Genomic DNA, 18851 nt, shown 5'->3' with positions numbered 1-18851 from the left:
ACTGTGGAGGAGGGCGACAAGGATGCGAGGTACTTCTGAACAGATAAATTTTCAGCCTCCGACACTCAGATGAGAGTGACTGTGCTGTTCTGACTGGAGTGGGAAGGTCATTTCAGTTTTGAGGAGACGGGAGGAGGAGCAGGGGGAGACAGGGTGAAAGGAGGAAGAAAAGTCGAGTTTTATAAGCTGGTCACAGACTGATAAGTCCTCGGTCAAAACCTTCATGGGTCTCTGAAAATTTTTTTTGCCTGCCATTCATTTTTTATTTTCACGCAACGTCTACACAAAGTCAAGAACGTGTTTCCTTTAGAAACCTGACCTATACGTGAGCACAGACAATATTAAGAGTAAATTATTTTAACTTATCACAAATATAGTGTATATGTGATAAAATATCATCCGATAAGTAACAAAAAATTGCTGTACATGAAATTCGAAAAACAGGGCAACCATTACATAGTTGGTCCGCAATCGTCAAAAATTGTTGAAGATTCTTTTTAAGCCACTTGACTTATCTATTAATCAACGTTTCAGCTCTATTTTGATCATTGATTAATCTTCATATTATTTTCTTGCTAAAATAATGACTTGTTGGATGTTGGGTTCATAAAAATGTCTTACAATAGTGAAAAATGCGTATCATAATTTCCTACTGCCCAAACTGAGATCGTTAAATTTTTAAAAGCAGTCCAAAACCCAAAAGGTACTCCGTTTAGTATTATAGCAGACGAAGAAACAGCATACGTTCGCTTTTGAGGAACTAAAACCAGGGAATTTTTGAAATTCTTTCTTAGAAAATGGCAACATTAATAACATTATTCTAAATATATACAAATTTATGAAATCCCTCTAAAAATGTTTGCTTGTGTTGTGAATTTATGTTCAAACATAGATAACATTATTTTGGCTGGTATTCAAGTTTTTAATTATCTGTTATCAGTGTCAGCTTCATGAACCCAGCATTATTCAGGCTGTAATTACCTGATCTAGATTCACCCAGACATTAACAGAAAGTCACCTTCGATGCCTCCCACATACCAAAAAAAAACAATGAAAAGATATACACCAAACATGCTGGTGGTGCAACTGAACAGTAGCATTAAAGTTTAACTGAAGGTGTACTCAACAATTTGATGAAAACCAGTGTGTTCTGTTGAACAGAAAGTGATGTTACCACCAGGCAGACTGGTTCAGTTGGGTTACATCTGTTTTGTTTTCCCTGCTTCACTAGTGCTCCAGGTGATTCTGTCATTTTGGCGAGAAACCAACCACTCAGAGGTGTGCACGTTCTCGGAACAAAACAAAAAAAAGAAGAAAAAGATTTAAATTAATTTGGCTAGTAAAAGAGCAAGGAGTGGCTGGTGAATTTGGAAAACCATCTGCTGCTGTGACCGGTGGAGAAAGACAGAAGTTCATTTCCTGTTGTGGTGATGAGTCAGGCAGAGAAATGGCAGGATGGCGCAAGCCCTGTGCCGCCAACGCCTAAAAATAGTTCCCGTGGTTTACGCCTTGTCTACACTTCACCAAAACGTGGAATTTTCTACCACATTAAAAAGTAAAGAGGGAGACTAACGAGGCCTAAGTTTGGCTGCTCTTTGCCCAGGTTTATACCTCCGTGTGTCTCTACACCACAGACACGACAGGAAAAGGAGACAGTATAGGTAGAAAATGCCACCGTGTTTGTGTTGGACTAGTTTTTGTTCCAAGTTTACATTTTGCTTCCTCTCCCATCTTTCATGTAACCTTTCCACTGTATATACACTGTCTAATGAAGCAGAAATGGTAAGAAATAGCAAAGAAACATAGCCTGTAAGACACAAAAAGTGGTTAAAAATACCCTTGTGTTCAAGTTCTTCAAGAAGCTAAACTTTTCCTGCTCCGTCTCCACTGTTTATAGTATGAAGCATAGCAGAAATCCCTGTTCAGAAAATTTAAAACATACTTTAAAAGACAGCACAAAAGGTAAACATGGCTTTTAAGGCAATTCAGTTTTAAGGTATTTTTTTGACATTTACACCATCTAAGAAAAGAAAAAACCCTTGAAAAACACAGGGATTTAAGATGTTTTTAATGCTAAAAAACACTCCTGCATGCTCTTATTTTGAAGAGCATGTACTTCCTCTCACCGATACAACTGACACTGTCCTGCTCTGTAATGAAGTGAGAAACCTGTGTGTTTTTTCTGTTTCTTTATCCAGACTCACGCACAGAACATGCACAAACTCGGTGTGAAATATTAATGTGGATGCTCGGCTCCCGACACACACCCGGGGTCTGTCTGTACAGATTTCTGTAACAGTGGCCCTCCAGACGGAGAAGGAGGTCACTGTGACAAATACCTGCAGTACACTGACCTGCTTACAGTAAAACTCTGCAGGGTGGAAACTGAAAATCTTTTTTAAAAATACTCTGGCCTGCTGATTCAAACGCAACTCAACACACAGGCCGTGTTCAGACAAAGGCCCAGCTCCAGTTCATGTAATAATAGCTTTATATTTGAGAATTCTGGATTGATGTCGACATTCAAAGTCTCAGGAAAAAAAAACCAAAAAAAAACATTTTTCATCAGAAATAAATGAAAGCGTGACTCTGAAAGGCAACAGGAAGTTTAACAACACTAACCACATCCATAATCCTCAAATGCTCTTCTACCCTAACAGTAAACTAAAGACTCGCTCCGCTACACGGTGAAGTACGACCTACTTACTTAAGTGAACTTTGGATAGGGGGCTACGGCAGCCACGGTGAGACCACATGAAAACTGCGAGAGACGGGGATTGGTCAGCTTGGGTTGCTTGTGTTTTGTTCCAACAAGTTTATGATGTCTGCGCCCGTGTAGAGAGGGCGCAGACATCAAGAAGTAGGAGGACAAAAGGCTCTAGATCTAGAAAAAGACACGTCCACTGCACCACGAACCCCTGCTGTCTGTCATAGTGAACTGGAGAAAAAAAAAAATTAAGAAATGGAAATACGGCGACTGCACGTGGTTTCATAGTAATTAAAAAAAAAAAAAAAAAAGGCAGACGTTCGCGAAATTGCTCGTTAAACAAAGTAAATGAAAGACTAAACAGACTTACTGTGATAAATAACATTAAAGCACAATATGCTGTGCTCACGTCTGGTAAACCTCTTTAGCGTGTTGACGTTGATACCAACGGGAGAAAAATCAATGTTCATCAATGAATCAAAAACCTAGCCGCGAGTATCTACGGTGGGTCTGACGTTAACCTCTTACACCATCCGTAAATCCGTCCTAACAGGGGAGCGGAGACAAGAGCTCAGGAGACATTAAACCTCATCCATACGGTGTAAACGCACCATGCTATTCAAAACTCTCATAGACAAAACGTTAGGTTAGACTCAGAGCTGAAGATGTCAGTACGAGTAAAACAACGCTAACCCTACTATAAACAGCCTCGGGTCACTTAAGGTTTCAGCGCTTTGCTCAAGGGCACTTCGCCAGTATGATAAAGTCCTGATGAAGCCCAGCGTTTAACAGTGACCATACTTGTTTGTATTTTTAATTTCTGAACTCCTTGGTCCCTGAAAGGAAACCCTGTGATTATACAAAGTTTTTTTTTTTCCATGCACAAATAATAGACCCTTTTTTTCAATATTTTTCACACATGGAGAGCGTGCTAGGAAATTATTGTTTAGTTTCATAACCTTGCGAGTAGCTTTCGAGTGCTGGCAGTAGCGACACATTCATTAAATATCTCAGAGATTCAAACCAGCAGCTCTGCGATCACAGCACAGTCACACGTTATCCCTTTGCTGCTGATTGACAGAGTCCTAATCAGGGATTCTGCAGCTCAGATGTACTCAGATGAAACTGATCGGGTTATGTGATCGATTCCCCTGGTATTACTTTAGTCTTCACGACAACTTCCCTTCCAAAGAGGTGGACGGGACAGTTTGGTAAGTAGAGTAAGGTCTTCGCCGCCTGCACCTGAAAACGGATTCTTTCATCTGAGATGAATAAGCCTCCGTCAGGGAGTATCACATTCAGCCAGTTCGGTGCGATGGCGGCCTCGGTAGAGGCAGGGTGTTGTTGAGAGTGAAGGGACAGTGTGAGTAATGTCTGCCCCTGATGACTCTTTTAGTCACAGATGTAGGAGGTGAGGTGACTTTATACGTCCTCAAACAATCAGCTTTTAAAAAGAAGTAGAGGATGGATAGAGTCATTCAGAAAAAGTGGAAAATTTCATGAAGTAACATGCAGATTTTTTTCTTACGGTCCCACCACAGCTCATGAGTCACTTTTGTGACCACTGGGTCTTCAAAATATTTTGCAATTTCGGAAGTATATTTGAGAAAAACATTTTTGGAAGCTTTGTGAAAAGAACCTGTAATGTAGCCTGATAACCAGCCATTTTGTTTTCACTTCTAACCCTAACCCCGCATGTATTGTGAAGTTATTTGTTTGTCACAAAGTACTTGGAGAATAAAATATTTGCATTTATATACTGTAGTATTTGACAATAGTGTATATCAAGTATTATATATGGAATATACACAAAATATTACATACACAATATTAAATTTGAGTCACACCACATACTGCTGAGAAAGCCTCTGTCCCAAAGCTGAATTATTAGTTGTTAGTTTTGTTCCAAATGTCCGTGGGATTTTGAATGAGGTTTTCTTACTTCTGGAACAGAACCATGAGGCTCTGGTTTCAATTCAGCTCTCTATAGTTTAGGCCCCCGGCCACAACCGGAATAAAGAGTGCTTCTGCTAATGTGAGAAGAAATTAGTACATTTTTATAAAACATGATATTAGGCTTGATTAGCTTCACTGAAAACGAGCAGGGAGGCTACATGACACAGCGAAGGCAACATATTTAATGGGTGAGGTGATTCCCATATGGTCAAACTGAACCCGGTTTTGTCTTTAACCGCTGATTGCACACAGCTGTTGTGACATCACTGAAGTGTGGCCACAGGTACGGCATGCTCTAAAGTTTCAAACCACAGCTGCAGTGTCCTCAGTCTACAGCTAATTTTTTTAATGCATTTTTGGTAAACTTTCTCTCAAAAGATGAGACTTCACACCTGCTAATAATCTCGTAATGTCGGGAGAAGTTTTAGAGGTCTTGTTGTTTAGCAATGTGGTTGCGATGCATTGTGGGATTTGCTACGCCACCTAAGAAGCCGCTTCATGCTTCCTTCCTCCCATGTGTCCTACCTGAATGAGACCGTGGCTACATTTTGACTCTTAGAAATGCTTCCTAAATAGAAACCTTTCCTGGTTTAAAACAGAGCCTTTTTGAGCTTCAGAGGGCTGAAGCCAAGATGCTATTGCCTATTTACACTGAGTGAGTGAGTGAGTGAGTGAGTGAGTGAGTGAGTGAGTGAGTGAGTGAGAGAGAGAGAGAGCTCCAAATTCCTACGATTCCTAAATCTGCAGCAGCAGGATGGCAGGAAGAGGCTAATTCAATCAGTTCAAAATGAAGATAGAAATAAGGATTCTTTTACAGAATAAATTAAAAAAAAAAAAACAACAAAACACATCTATCATAGATGAACTTTCATTTTATCATTTCTTCTTGCTTTTTTTTTATTAAAATAAATTCATCTTTGCATCTTTCATCTTGTTTTCATGCTGGTCTGAGGACGATTCAGGGGGCAGAGTCAATAAGGAAAACCTGTTGACCTTTTTCCCTCTGCTACATACGAAGAACAGCTGTTCCTGATCTTTGTGTTCACACTGTATCATGTTATATAATCAAATAAGGTTAGTTGATTAATGATATGTAATTTTAATGTTATTAGAGTTGTAGCTTTCACATTGGACACCGAACAGTGAGGATTGTGTGTAGTTTGTAATCTGCAGTCTTGCTACATATTAAAGAAACTGTTTAATTTGATATATCATGCACACTCGCATCTCTGGAGATTTATTGTCATGATTAATATTATCACTATTTTTATGATCTAGGGTTCGTTTTTAATTCCCAGCAACTTAAGCCGAAACTCGCCTGAGAAATAAAAACCAGTTGACCGACTCTAATCTGGCAGCCAAGACTCAAACTGCAAATTAATCAGAAGAACACGACAGCCAATCAAGGAATAAATCCCCCTGGTAATTTATTCACCATAATGGTGAACGTACATTGGACAATGTAGTTGTTTTGGTTTTTCATGGGGTAAAGGGACCGAATATTTGTTGGATAAAGACTCATAAGCAGGATAACTGAATTATCTAATTTTGAACGTCATATAATTTTGCTGGACGTCAGGCTCAGTAAGAAATCTCAGGACATTGCTTTGGGTTCTGGCAATGGGACAGGCAATAGTCATTTATTTTGACATTCTCTGGACCAAATACAGTCAAGACCGGAAGTGTTTGGACAGTTACAAATTTTTTTGGTCCTCAGGGTCTGAGCTTCAGCACATTCAATTTGTAATAAAAGAATGGAGACTGCGTTAAAGTGCCGAGTCTCAGCTTTAATTTGAGTAGGTTCACATCAGTACAGAATTAACTGTGTGGGATATATAGGCCTTTTAAAACTTTGTGTCCAAATTTTAGGGGTTCAAAAGTAATTGGACAGAAACACGAAGTCCAACAAAATCATCTTGTGTTTGCAGTCAGTGACTTCCTGAAGTCTTTGACCCTCAGACTTTCAGTGCAGCCTCCAGCTGGTCTCTTGTTGTGAGGTCTCTGCATTTAGTCTGTTGCTCGGTCGGTCTGAGATCAGATGATTGACTCGGCCACTCGAGGATATTCCACGTCTTCACCCTGAGCAGCTCTGTGGTTGCTTTGGCCGTACGTTTAGGATCGTTGTCCTGCTGAATGATCAAATGTCGTCCGATGAGTTTTGATGCATTTGGCTGAATCTGAGCACAGAATGCTCCTGTGAACCTCTGCATTCATCCCGCTGGGTCTTTCAACAGTGAAATCATCAACAAATGTCAGTGTGCCAGTTCCACTGGAGCCATACATGCCTGAGCCATAACAGAACCACCACGTTTGACAGATGAGGTGGTAGTTTTGGGTCATGAGCTGTTCCTTTTTCTCTCCACACTTTCCTCTTTCCATCATTTTGACAGAGGTTGATTTTTGTTTCATCAGTCCATAGAGCTTTGTTCCAGAACTCGACCGGTTTCTTTTTTTGTTTTTGTGTTTTTGTGAAATGCAGCCTGGCCTTTCTGTTTTTTGAGGTTTACAAGAGGTTTGCATCTTGTGCTGAGTCCTCTGAGGTTCTGGTCATGAAGTCTTCTCTTGATCACTGACCAGGACACATGTCCACCTACATCCTAGAGGGCATTCTTGACTTGCTGTGCAGCCATAAAGTTGTTTTTCTTCACCGTGCAAACGATTTTCCTGTCATCCACAAGACAAGGCGCATAAGGCTTGTGCTCCTCAGTCTACCAGGTCATTTGCCATGTTCTAGTTTTCCTGTACACACCTGCTTTTCTAGTATGCACCCAACTGTTGATTTTGGCAAACCAGCTACCTTTGGATTTTAGCTTTTCCTAAGAGCCTCAGTATTATAATCTTCACTGACATGGTCGCCTCTTCACTGCTCACATCGACAGACAACTCCACCTCAATCTAAATACCAACTCTCAGCTCTCGGTCAACTCTGAGCCACGTGTGAGCTTTTTTTGTGCACGAACTACCGGTGAAACGACACCCAGCTGCCCGAGAAACATTTAGTAGCCGAGTGTCCAACTACTGTGGACACTTGCAATTTGAGCGCTGTGTTAAAAGGGCTATATCACCCACAGATTGATTTCAATATTGACTTAAACCTACTCAAATTAAAGCTGAGACTTGGCACTTTAATGTAGCCTCCATTCTTTTATTTCAAATTGAATGTGCTGACCAAAGAAGGTGCAACTGTCCAGATACTCCCAGTCCTGACTGTAGTCACTTGATTTACTGAAATTGAAATTAATGATATTTTTCATAATCCAAATCATTTATTAAAAAATGAATACATTTTATAATTATGTACAACCCTACATATGGTGTTCTGTGATATCTGTCACAGTTTTCCAGAGCCAGTGGTGACATCTTCAAAGCTGTTTGTTCTGTTTGACTAATAGTCCAAATCTCAAACATAATCGACTAACAATGATATAAGACAGAGAGAAGCAGCAAATTATTGCAATAAGGACAGTGGAAAAATGAGAACGTTTCGGGTTTCTGCTTAATGACGTAAATGCTTATTCGATTATCAAATTCATTGTCAATCAATTAAGTGTGTCGGCAAAATAATTCTTGCAAAATTCGACAGGTCAAGCCCTACGTTGACATGCTGATGACAACTTTGCTGATAAATCGATTGAAGACAGCTATCTGGAGGCAATTTGGTTTATTCCTTAAAAATAAGAAAAACGACCCCTTTTCCCACAATACTGTGGTAGGAGAGGGTGATATGGACATCAAGTATAACGATTTAGTACATTTTCTGGAAAAACAGTGGATAAACTGTTTATTAACAAAATAACCAGACTGGAATGTTTGCTTTTGGAAGAAAATTGAGCAAAATAAACACCTGACAAATCCGGATTCATCACATCAATTCAAAAATTGTATAAAAATTAAATATATATTTAAAAATATATTAAACCGGTCCCGATTATACACCTAGAGAGATTTAGTTATAGCTACTGTGGCATAAACAGTGCCGCAAAACCTCTGAGAGCCGGCAGATTCATATGGTCTCAGTATACTGCCCAGCAGTGAATTTGGGAACCTCATTTGATTTCCTTGCAAAACTGCGAACCTGTTCATTAGTGACAGGAGCAGAGTTTTTCCACATTGTTTCAGCAGCGCTCTTGTGCCGACAAACAAACAAAAACCGTGCCGAGGCAGATTCAGGGAAGCGGCCTCTCGCCTGGACAGTGGTTGGCTGCGATCGTGGACCGGCTGGAGAAATGTGGAAATACTGAGATGGGTGAATGAGAAACATCTCCTCCGCCTTAAGAGCATGCTGCTGAAGTTCTCTTGAGCATGGCGTCGTCCTCTTCCAGCAGAGTTCACCATGACACGGGCCTGCGGTGTTACTGGGCGGCCCCCAGGTGTGAACATGGGGAAACATATGAATATCAATGAGGACGTTGATGAAAAAGGGGGCACGGTGCTCAGTGAGCTATTTCTGGATAAATGAGGGTTTGAAACAAGGTCCAAATTAACGATCCAGACATGAAGAGGAGGGGGATCTTCAGCAAATCACAGTTGAGGAGGGGGAGCTAATCTAAGACGCCTTTTACCTGAAGAGCCCATCAATGCTGCTGGTCAGTCATGTGTTGAGTAATTGAGAAACACACACTGCAGGCTTTAATGAGAAAATAAGCACTCTTTTCTCTCTCCGTGAGATAAAAATGACTTCTTGGAGATTTAAGGAAAAAGAAATCTATATTATATAAGCAGTGATAACAAACACAGAGTCTGTTTTTGAAGTGTTTCGCTCTAACCATGAGGTACTCGAACAAAGTGACAACTTGCACTGAATGATTGATGGCATGAAACGGAAACAAACTCGCCTACTTTTTTAAAGCACGTTCAGTAAATTATGTCAAAATGACAAAGGGACACACTTTCAGAGAGTTGGGCCTGCGAATATTTTAGGGAAGGAACTTCAGATGATAATTTTATTTCTCCTAAATGAGACCAGCAGTATTTCGGAAATGATCTCTCTTTGGTTCAGCAACAACATTAAAACCAGTCACCGGTGTATACGGCAGCAGCCAGACAGCTAACGCTAGCAGATAGTGCACTGTACAACAGCGCATCATAGAAATATTTTTAGGTCTTCATTTAAATTTGGAGCTCTGGAGCATTCAGAGCTGAGCAGCAGTTTGTCCTGTCAGTCTGTGAAATGTAACCTTAGCTAAATGTAACTTAAGCTCAGCAGCCAGAGTGAGACTGAGAGCTGCAAACAGCAACGTTTAACTGTCAGTTTATTGTCATTGCCGTAACTGGAAATCTGCATAGCTGTTATCAGTAATTAACAACACTTTCCAGCGCGATTACAGCTGAAACTATAGAACTGAAACAAATCGATTCATCGTCATTCAAGTCTTTTATCCAGCCAAAATGCCAGATGTTCCTTCCTGGACTTCAGGCTTCTAAATTGTGAAGATTTGCTGCTTTTCCCTATCTTAAGTGACAGTGAACTGAATATATTTGGGTTCTGGACAGCGGGTCGAGCGAGACAAGCGATTTGAATACATCAGCTCGGGCTTTAGGAAAATGTAAATGAGTAAAATTGGGATTTTGCACTATTTTCTGACATTTTATACAACTACATTAACTGAGAAAAATAAATAATTAGCAGATAAATCAATTATGAAAATAAGAATTAGTATGGGCCAAGACTTAACGACATTTTTTGAGATTTAGCCCTTTTAAATATCTCAGTAATATACGGCTGTAAATCTCACTACATTGGCTCAGCGGTAAATTGATCTGCTTCTATAGATTTAAATGAAACACAAATGAAGTTCTTTGAAGTCGCCCTCTAAGAAATTACCGATCGGAATATTTGCGGGTTAACAGTTAAACCCTGTGAGACCCTGGTGGTCTTTCCTGATCACCCCATTTTTAATGCATATGATTTTATAATAGCCCCAAAAAATTTCTAAATTTCTTTAGCGTAATCAAAAACTAAATTAGTTATACGTCTAATTTAATTTGTCTAATATAAATTCATCATTTCGATGCTTTTTTTTCCTAAGCACTAAATGAGTGCGCAGTTTTCACACTGCTGTTTATGTCCCTTTGAATGAGCAGTGAACCCCACAGAAACATCATAATGATCCCATTTGAACCATTCAGCCGATCCTGGCTCAAACACCGGCTATTTGAACATTTTATTTTATAATTCTGCCAAATGTACTTTTTTTTCTTTTTCTTTTTACTACATCTGACTCTGTAACACCATGTGACCTCCCTCTGTGGTGTTTCAGACCGTTTGATCCCACCGAGGAGGTTGTGGGCGGGACTGAACTGCTGATCGATGTTAAACTGATTGCCCCAGCGGGGAAACTACGGTAACAGCTCAGAAACAAGGTGACATATTTGTCGGCGATTGGTCCAGACAGACACTTCATCATGTGGAAGACAATGTGTTTGCTGTCGGTTGGTTTACCAGTCACACGGCTCCCTGCAGCGCTGCATAAAGACCAGCTTTCTATACCCCTCTTCCTGCAGACAACAGAAGTGAAGTCGTACTGTTTTATTTGCGTGTTACATTAATATTAATTACTTTACGGAGCTCTCGCCTGACAAGCACACCACCACTCAGCTTGTTTAATCTCATCTGCTAAAGTAACTCATTTGCATTTCTCCTGTATTTTTTATTCTTTCTGTCACGGCGTTTAAGTTTGATTTCATCCCTGCACCAATTGTATTTTTAGGAACATGTCATTCAGGTGTGCAGGAAACTTAAGTGTGAAATGATCTTTTCTGTTTTCTGGTTTGACCCATGCAGGTTTTCGAAGAAGTCGACGCTGATATTTTTGGACTGAATCTGCTTCTTTTTTTTTCTTTTTTTTTTTCCTCCAGGATTCAATGTCCTAAAATTTGGCCTCCTCCTGCCAAAAATTTCAACAATTACAAGTTCAGTGTTTCCCCCAGTTATTCTTGGCAGTGTGGAAAAGCCACTGAAGCAGCACTTGGACCACAGGGCACTCAAACTCAATTATTATTACCATTAATATTTCTGTTGTTATAACATTTTTCCACACTATTATGATCAAGATCAATATTTTTCACCAGGATAGATTCATGTGACATTTCCCAAATACACAAACAGGGTCAGATTGATTAATGATACAACAGGAGAAGTCAAATATAATCACACACTGAAGAAGCCGCATCAGATATGGATGCTGTTAAATGAGATCTGATTCTTAACAACCAATAGAGATGCTCTGATTAAGCAGGTACTGATCAGAATCAGCTGATATCACTTGATCGGTGGTCCCTGAATTTGCCAGTACGGGAAACCAAATGTAAAACAGAACAGGCAAATAAATTAATGAACAGTGTTTTCACTGCCCAGTCTCTACCACACAGGTGTGTGAGACAGATCTTGTTTCTGTCCAGCTCCCCACTGTCTGTGAAGACAGTGTCTTTGCGCTGCTGGTGCAAACTAATAGACGAAAAAGGAGAACTTCAAGGCTGTCCTCTAAATGAAAATGGGCTTTCAGAGGATAACTGTCAGATGTATGTAAAGTTTCAAATGTACATATGAAACCCGGATCTCGAGTAGCACTGGTGGGCTAATCAATACCGTTGTCACCGACTCCGGGCTGAATCCTACTACATAGGTTCCAGTCCTCTGAATCAGTGACCGCAATCTCTAATGTTTTTTAAGTCATTCAAATTGGTCGGGTGCTGTGCTCACTCAAGGCTTTTTCCCCAGTTGGAAAAACACCAAGCAATCAGAGCTTTGAGATTAAGAATGAGAACGTCATCTTCCTGTGCAAGGGCCAGAAAAACAGCCACAGAAAAATGGCCACAAAAATGTGGATGAGATGCACACAGCTGCACAGGTTTCTGTAAGTCGACTTATAGAAATAACAACTGGATTATTTTTGCTTGACTGAAATGACTGAAAATGACTATCAAAATAGTTTCCTACTATTTCTCTGTTTATTGACAGCTTTATTTGAGAGGTTTTAAAAAAATCTGCTAATATGGGCCAACAGTCTTTTTTTTTTTAATAACACAACAATTGTGACCAAGAAACCAACTGGACAGGACATTTTACAGTGTAAAAATCAACTTGTCGGTGCACTCTGGAAGCACCAACTATATAATGGGGTAAATGTTTTCAAATGACCTTAAACCTAATTTGGCCAACATCTACACCGACCTCCCGGCCGTCAGATTTACCCGATGTTAACATATGTAAAGATGTAAGAACTTGGTTTGACCATTTCATCCTACAAGCTGCTGTGCGATCGTCCGTATGCCCACAAGTTTGTTGTTAGGGAGGGACAAAACTGCCAATTTTGGGGAAAAAAAAAAAAAGGTGCAACAGGAAAACCGCTGAATAGATCTCAAATAAGTAACCACGGGTTTAGTGGAGGATTAATGGTTAGGAGTAGCGGGTCCAAGTTGGAAAATTACTCTACATGGGGAAAAGCCTTTTCAAAGCAGGAACAAATATTGGTGTGGATTATTTGCGTATAACTCGTTAAAAATTGATATTACAGTGTGTAATGAAAGCTTCTCCACTAATGCAGAAGGTTTACAAGGCAGAAAATATGAAAAAAAGCAGAACCATATTCACTTCTCCACATTTCCATATGAGTAAATCAAAGATCATCCAATAAATACTTTCAGATAGATCTCAAATTCAGCAACAAGCAATCAAGAATGCAGGTTATTAAAGCTGATTGAACACCAAAATAAAAGCTCATTTAATGTCTGGAGGAGTCAGGAGTTAAATCTTGTCGAATGGGGATCTCTGGTGTTCATGTTCACACAAATTTCGCACCCCAAACCCTCAAACCCTCCCAGTCGACGTGGAAGGTGGGTTTGGTCCAACAGCAGTCGTGCAGATCCAATACAGCGAGTGTGTGCGTGTGTGTGTGTGTAGAGTTTCCCCATGAAGAGCTGCAGCAGTGAGGGAGGGTGGACACTATGACAAACACGCACACACACGCACACACACACACACACACACACACACACAAAAACACAAACACACACTGAGTGTTTCTGGCCAGCCCATGCTCTCCAGTGACTCACCACACACACACGAAATCACTGCCACTTCACTCACTCACACAACCTGGCATGCTTGTACTCTCTTTCCCAAACACACACCCACACACACAGCCTCTCACTATTTCATACAGTACCAATAGCACTGAAAATGCATGTGCGTGTCTGAGTGAAAAGGAAAAGAAAGAAAGTGAGTGGAAAAAAGCCTGAATTTTGTGTGTGTGTGTGTGTGTGTGCGTGTGTGTGTGCGCACGCAAGATGCAGCTGTCATGCATGCTTTCAGCATGTGTGTGAAATAAATAGCAGTTTGATAGAGCGACAAAGAGAGAGTGTGTGCATGATGTTAGCTGTCGCAGAGTGTCTGTGTGTTCGTGTGTCTCTGTGTGAGTTCATTATGGCTCCTATAGCTGTCATAAACCCTCATGAATGAATGCCATTGAGGGCAACATAAACCCAGAATGGGGTCCATTTGAAATTGCTACAAATAATAATAATTAAAAAAAAAAAACTAAAAAAAACATGAGTTGAGCTGCAATTTTCACCAATAAAAACCAATTATGTGAACAGTGTATACGGTGAAATAAAAGCTTACCACGGCTGCAGAGTGTGTGTGTGTGTGTGTGTCTGTGGGTGGTTGTGGATCGGGGTGACAGGTCAGGTGGCAACAGTAAATCACAGCTGCATTTCCCTAGGAACCGGTAAAATGTGTGTGAGTGTGTGTGTCAAAGAAATAGCAGCGTGTCAGAGCAGGAAGAGGAAAAGCGGGAGAATGTGCGAGCGTGTGTAGAAGTCTCCAAGCAAGGAAGGGAAAGCGCACGATAGCTCTCCGCGTGTGTGTGTGTGTGTGTGTGTGTGTGTGTGTGTGTGTGTGTCTGTGTGTTGGCGTTTGTGACAAATAAATAGCAGCCAGAGAGCAAGCGAGCGTGCTCTGATTTGGAGACTGGCAGCATGACTGACTGATCCCTGCATCCATATCATAGGATTAAAAAGCCTGACACGGCGGCGATACAATAGCAGCAAAATATGAGACAAAAAAAAAATTCGGTCAATGGAAAAGGAAATGTGATTATGAACCAGAACAGGCGAGAGGGAGATAACATTAAAAAAAATCTGACACACTTTGAACAAGAGCCATACAGTGCGGCGGCTGGGAGGAGGTGGATGTTAACACTGTCACCGGGCAGTATAGAGGAAGGAGGAAGAGGAGGAGGATTCGCCACCTAATCCGAGCCTCTCCAATGATTTCCAAGACCCGAGGCACACTTCGGTCACACCGTCAGGGATGTGGCGGAGGGCAACACCTGCCCAAAAACACCTGTTCATCTAAGCCTGACAGAAATCTTCCTCCTGCGCGTCCTTCGAACTAGAACCAAAAACTTCAGGGAGTCGCATGAGAACAACAGGTAGAGCAGAAAAACTAAATAAAACTAGGGTGAAAATATATTCTCACTAGGGTCAGAAGTCACCGTGGGTTTTTCCATTCGCAGCCAGATCACTGCATATGGCTCAAACTGGTTTGCGAGACACACCTAATTATTCATGATTTTATGTAACAAGATTTGGGTAGAAAATTGGGTCGGTGAACATACTGAGCCTGAACTGGTTCAACTTGGAAAAGGGAAAAGTTTGATTGTGAGCAGAATCGTGAGAAAGGAATTTTCCATATCATACAGTGACAGTCCTGGTCTACAAACACACAATAAACCAGTAAAACCGTACATTGTTTTGTGCGCAATCTGAGTCAACACACCAGCTATAAACCAGTTTGTCTGGACAGTCAGTTTCTGTATAAATCAGTCGGACCTAAGACTGTACACCACTGGCTTTTAAAATATGAACTTATCAAGATCAAATTACCAAAATTATACGGCCGATAATAAACCCAAATGCACACAAACGCGTATTTCCATATAAAGCCATTACAAACCAGTCCAATATTGTGCAATCTAACGGCCAGTTTCATCATAAACCAGTTTAAAAAACAGAATAATATACGTCGACAGTCCGTTTCTTGCATAAGACTGTTAAAAACCAGAATACTGTACGTACCGTCCGCCTGTTTCTATATTAAAAAAAAAAAAAAAAAAAAAAAAACAGTCTGCCATTAACTGGCACGAAGTCAACGTCTGCTCACCAAACAGGCAACCAGTCCTCCTCTGAGCCAAACCGACGACAAACCGTTCGTATTTAACATTAAACCAATTAAACGACTCGATTAAACAAACTTGATCGACTTTTTCGTCCTGGTATACACCAGTTACACACGTAATAACCACAAACCACCGGTCCGTTTCCACGTAAAACTGTTTAATATCAAACTAATTGGCGGTCCGATTCGACCAGCGACTGCCGTACAGGACGTACACCGACAGTCCGTTTTCTGTGCAAAACAGATAGATAAAAAGCGGCGGTAACGCTAAAGACGTCTGCTTTAAACCCACGGATCAGTTGGAAATCGAACACCGATGTAAACCGAGGCTCAGTTTCTGTAAAAAGAAAAAAAAAGAACCAGTTAAAAACCAGTCCGCCGTTAGCAGCCAGCGTGTTTCCATACAGCCCGCTGACGGCGGCTTCACCTCAGATGACCCAACCAGCCAGACTGGCTGTCTGCTAGCTAGCCCCGTTTGTACCCAACGTACCGCGGGCAATAACAACACTTGAACCGACACCACGAACCAAACTGTCACTCGCACTGCCCGTCACCGTGTCACGGAAAAAAAAAAAAAAAAAAAAAAAAAGACAGCGGGATTATTTTCTACTCGGGTCGGCGGAGTAACGCCAACTCGGAGTGGGGAGAAGGGGGAGAGGGAGCCAGCCAAAACAAATGCATTTCCCGACATGAAAGCATAACATCCAGAGACGGCAGCCACGTTTCGTGCTGTTGTGTGCGGGTAAAGGCTAAAGCTAAAGCACTTAGCTTCACCGGGTTGTCCGTCATTAGCATGGGGCCAGCTGGCTAACAGCTAGCTCCGCTGGCTAATAAATTTATTATGTGCACTTTCACCGGGGGTGGAGGGGGGACGGCAAAAGTTGGATACCAAAAAAAACAACGCGAACCGGATGACATTCACTTGTCTGACAACTATCCTCAAATATAACCCGAGACCAGTCGCACAGCAACTAAAGTTGCCTGACAGCCAGGTATCTAACAGTTTTAATTCTAGTTTGGTTGCCGTGGAGGTTTGCTGGGTGGTAGCAAGGTGATTCCCACTCTGAGAGCCTGTGATGGAGGGGACGGTCGCTAGCAGCAGCAGCCTGGGCAGAGACAGCCAGCCAGCCAGCCAGGCGGCTAGTCTGGCTGCAAACAACCCGCTTTAATAACTTCACTTTTGCGGTCACTTTGGTCAAAATTTCTCTCCAGGAGTTAAAAAAACGAGAAGTTTCCCTCGTGTCCTACCTGTGTGTAGTCTCTGGTTGCAGGGTGCGACAAGCTGGAAGTTGATTATTCCCAGATATCCAGAGTGGTGCGGTGCGGGGCGCATATAGCTAGCGCTGGGTACAGTAAAGATTGTAGCATAGCTAACCTAAAGACAACAGTAGAGAGGAGAAAAAAAAGCCTCCTCGTTGCTCATAGGGGGGATCGACGACAAAAACCACATGATCTTTTACGTCAGCATATATTTGCATAGGATGCCAAATTTATGTCTCGCGTCCAGGTGACGTGAAAATGTACAGAAAAGTTTGATTACGGCGTGGCCGGGACGCTGGCACGGCTGGTCGGGTTGCGGTGGATAAGCGCAGGCATGTTAGAGCCACGCACCCCTGTCTCCCCGCCGCAGCCCTGATCTGCACCGCTCCGCTGCCGGACGACTCACAGCGCGGGCGGCTGCTGCTCAACATCGCTCCAGCCCTCCTATATATTCGCGTGGGGACTTATGGCCCACCCGAGGTGCTCTGTGTTGAATTAGTGATGACTTTGTAGTACGCAGTGCCACTTTTATCTGCAGTGGTACCACCACGCTGAAACGGCAACATTCCCGATGGCTCGTAGTTTGGTTCGGATGTATACCATCCTCTTTCTTCCTTTCTTTCTTTCTCTTTCTTTCTTTTTTGACTGTATCTAACTATGATTTATTGTCCTTAAGCCTGTTTTAGTTAAAAGCTGATGTTTGCAGAAGCAAAAGTCTGCCTGACAATGTAAATAAAACTGCATTTATGTGATGGAGAACCGTGTAAAAACAACACACACAAAAAAACAAAAAAAAAATGCCGGTGTGTTAATTTTCTCATAACACCTGTTTGATCCTGGAGCTGACCTGCCAAACGGCAGCCTGCTCCGGTGCAGCATCACCGCCGCGACCGGCGAGCAGCCCACGTTAAATCGGCATCGAAAGAAAAATGTGAACCGGTTCTGGTCAGAAGGGAGTGTGGGAGTGGAAGTAAAGTTTCCCCCCCATTCCTCAGACTGCTGTCGGCATTTCATCGGGCTCATGTATCTTTGATAAATGGGCTTGTTGTTACCGATCAGATGCAGCGAGCATGGAAACGTCCCTTCGCACTCTCCGGGAAAAGATGACGGAGAGCGACACCTACGGGAGAAAGCCGGAGCTACACCCTGATAGCCGGGTAATAGTTGAGGCAGTTTAAAGAAGATTTAGTCCAAATTTGAATCTGTTTCAGTCATTAGATTCAAAAAATGAAAAAGCAACCTTTCAATCACTGCCGTTGACCTACTTTGCCGTTGTCTATTTTAAAAAAAATCTGTTTCATTATTACATTCTTATTTCTCGTGTGCATTCATCTCATATTCTTTCACTGTTTAGATCTTTACCGTCTTATTGTCTGGTTGTCAGTCACCTGTACAGCACTTTGATTTGCACTCGCCTGTACGAAAGGCGCTGAAGAAAATAAAGTTCGACTGATTCGATTTGGTGTCCTGCTCAAGTGCAGTGCACCGGGCTCACGTTAGGACTTAAACCGTACATTTCCAGGCTGAAAGACGACTTCTCTCCTCAGTAAAGCAACATAGTTTAATGCTGCTTTATATCCGTTTTCATTTTATGGATGCTTGCTTCCTACGTTTTGGTAATCGGCATGGGTTAATTAGGATGGGACCACTGTAATTTTCATGTTTTAACAAATGAACAAATTGAACCTTGAGCATTATTCCAGGCAGCTTTCCAGGTCTTTTCAGATTATCTCCAGTAAATGCATCACA

The 18851-nt window shown here is 41.6% G+C and overlaps 1 protein-coding gene across 4 annotated transcripts in view; it reads right to left on the bottom strand.

Moving 5' to 3' along the window:
* Window positions 1–17429, bottom strand: part of LOC120786771 (zinc fingers and homeoboxes protein 2-like) — a 125579-nt gene extending 108150 nt beyond the window's left edge. For all 4 annotated transcript variants that reach the window (XM_040122408.1, XM_040122407.1, XM_040122411.1 and 1 more), the window contains exon 1: window positions 17091–17429. The gene's annotated coding sequence lies outside the window, so the exon portion shown is untranslated. The remainder of the gene's footprint in view (window positions 1–17090) is intronic.
* Window positions 17430–18851: the final 1422 nt, after the last annotated feature.

The sequence above is a fragment of the Xiphias gladius genome, chromosome 24 (genome assembly GCF_016859285.1).
Source record: "Xiphias gladius isolate SHS-SW01 ecotype Sanya breed wild chromosome 24, ASM1685928v1, whole genome shotgun sequence".
Lineage (NCBI taxonomy): Eukaryota > Metazoa > Chordata > Actinopteri > Istiophoriformes > Xiphiidae > Xiphias > Xiphias gladius.
The sequence above is the reverse complement of the archived record's forward strand: the minus strand, read 5'-3'. Positions and strand labels throughout refer to the sequence as shown.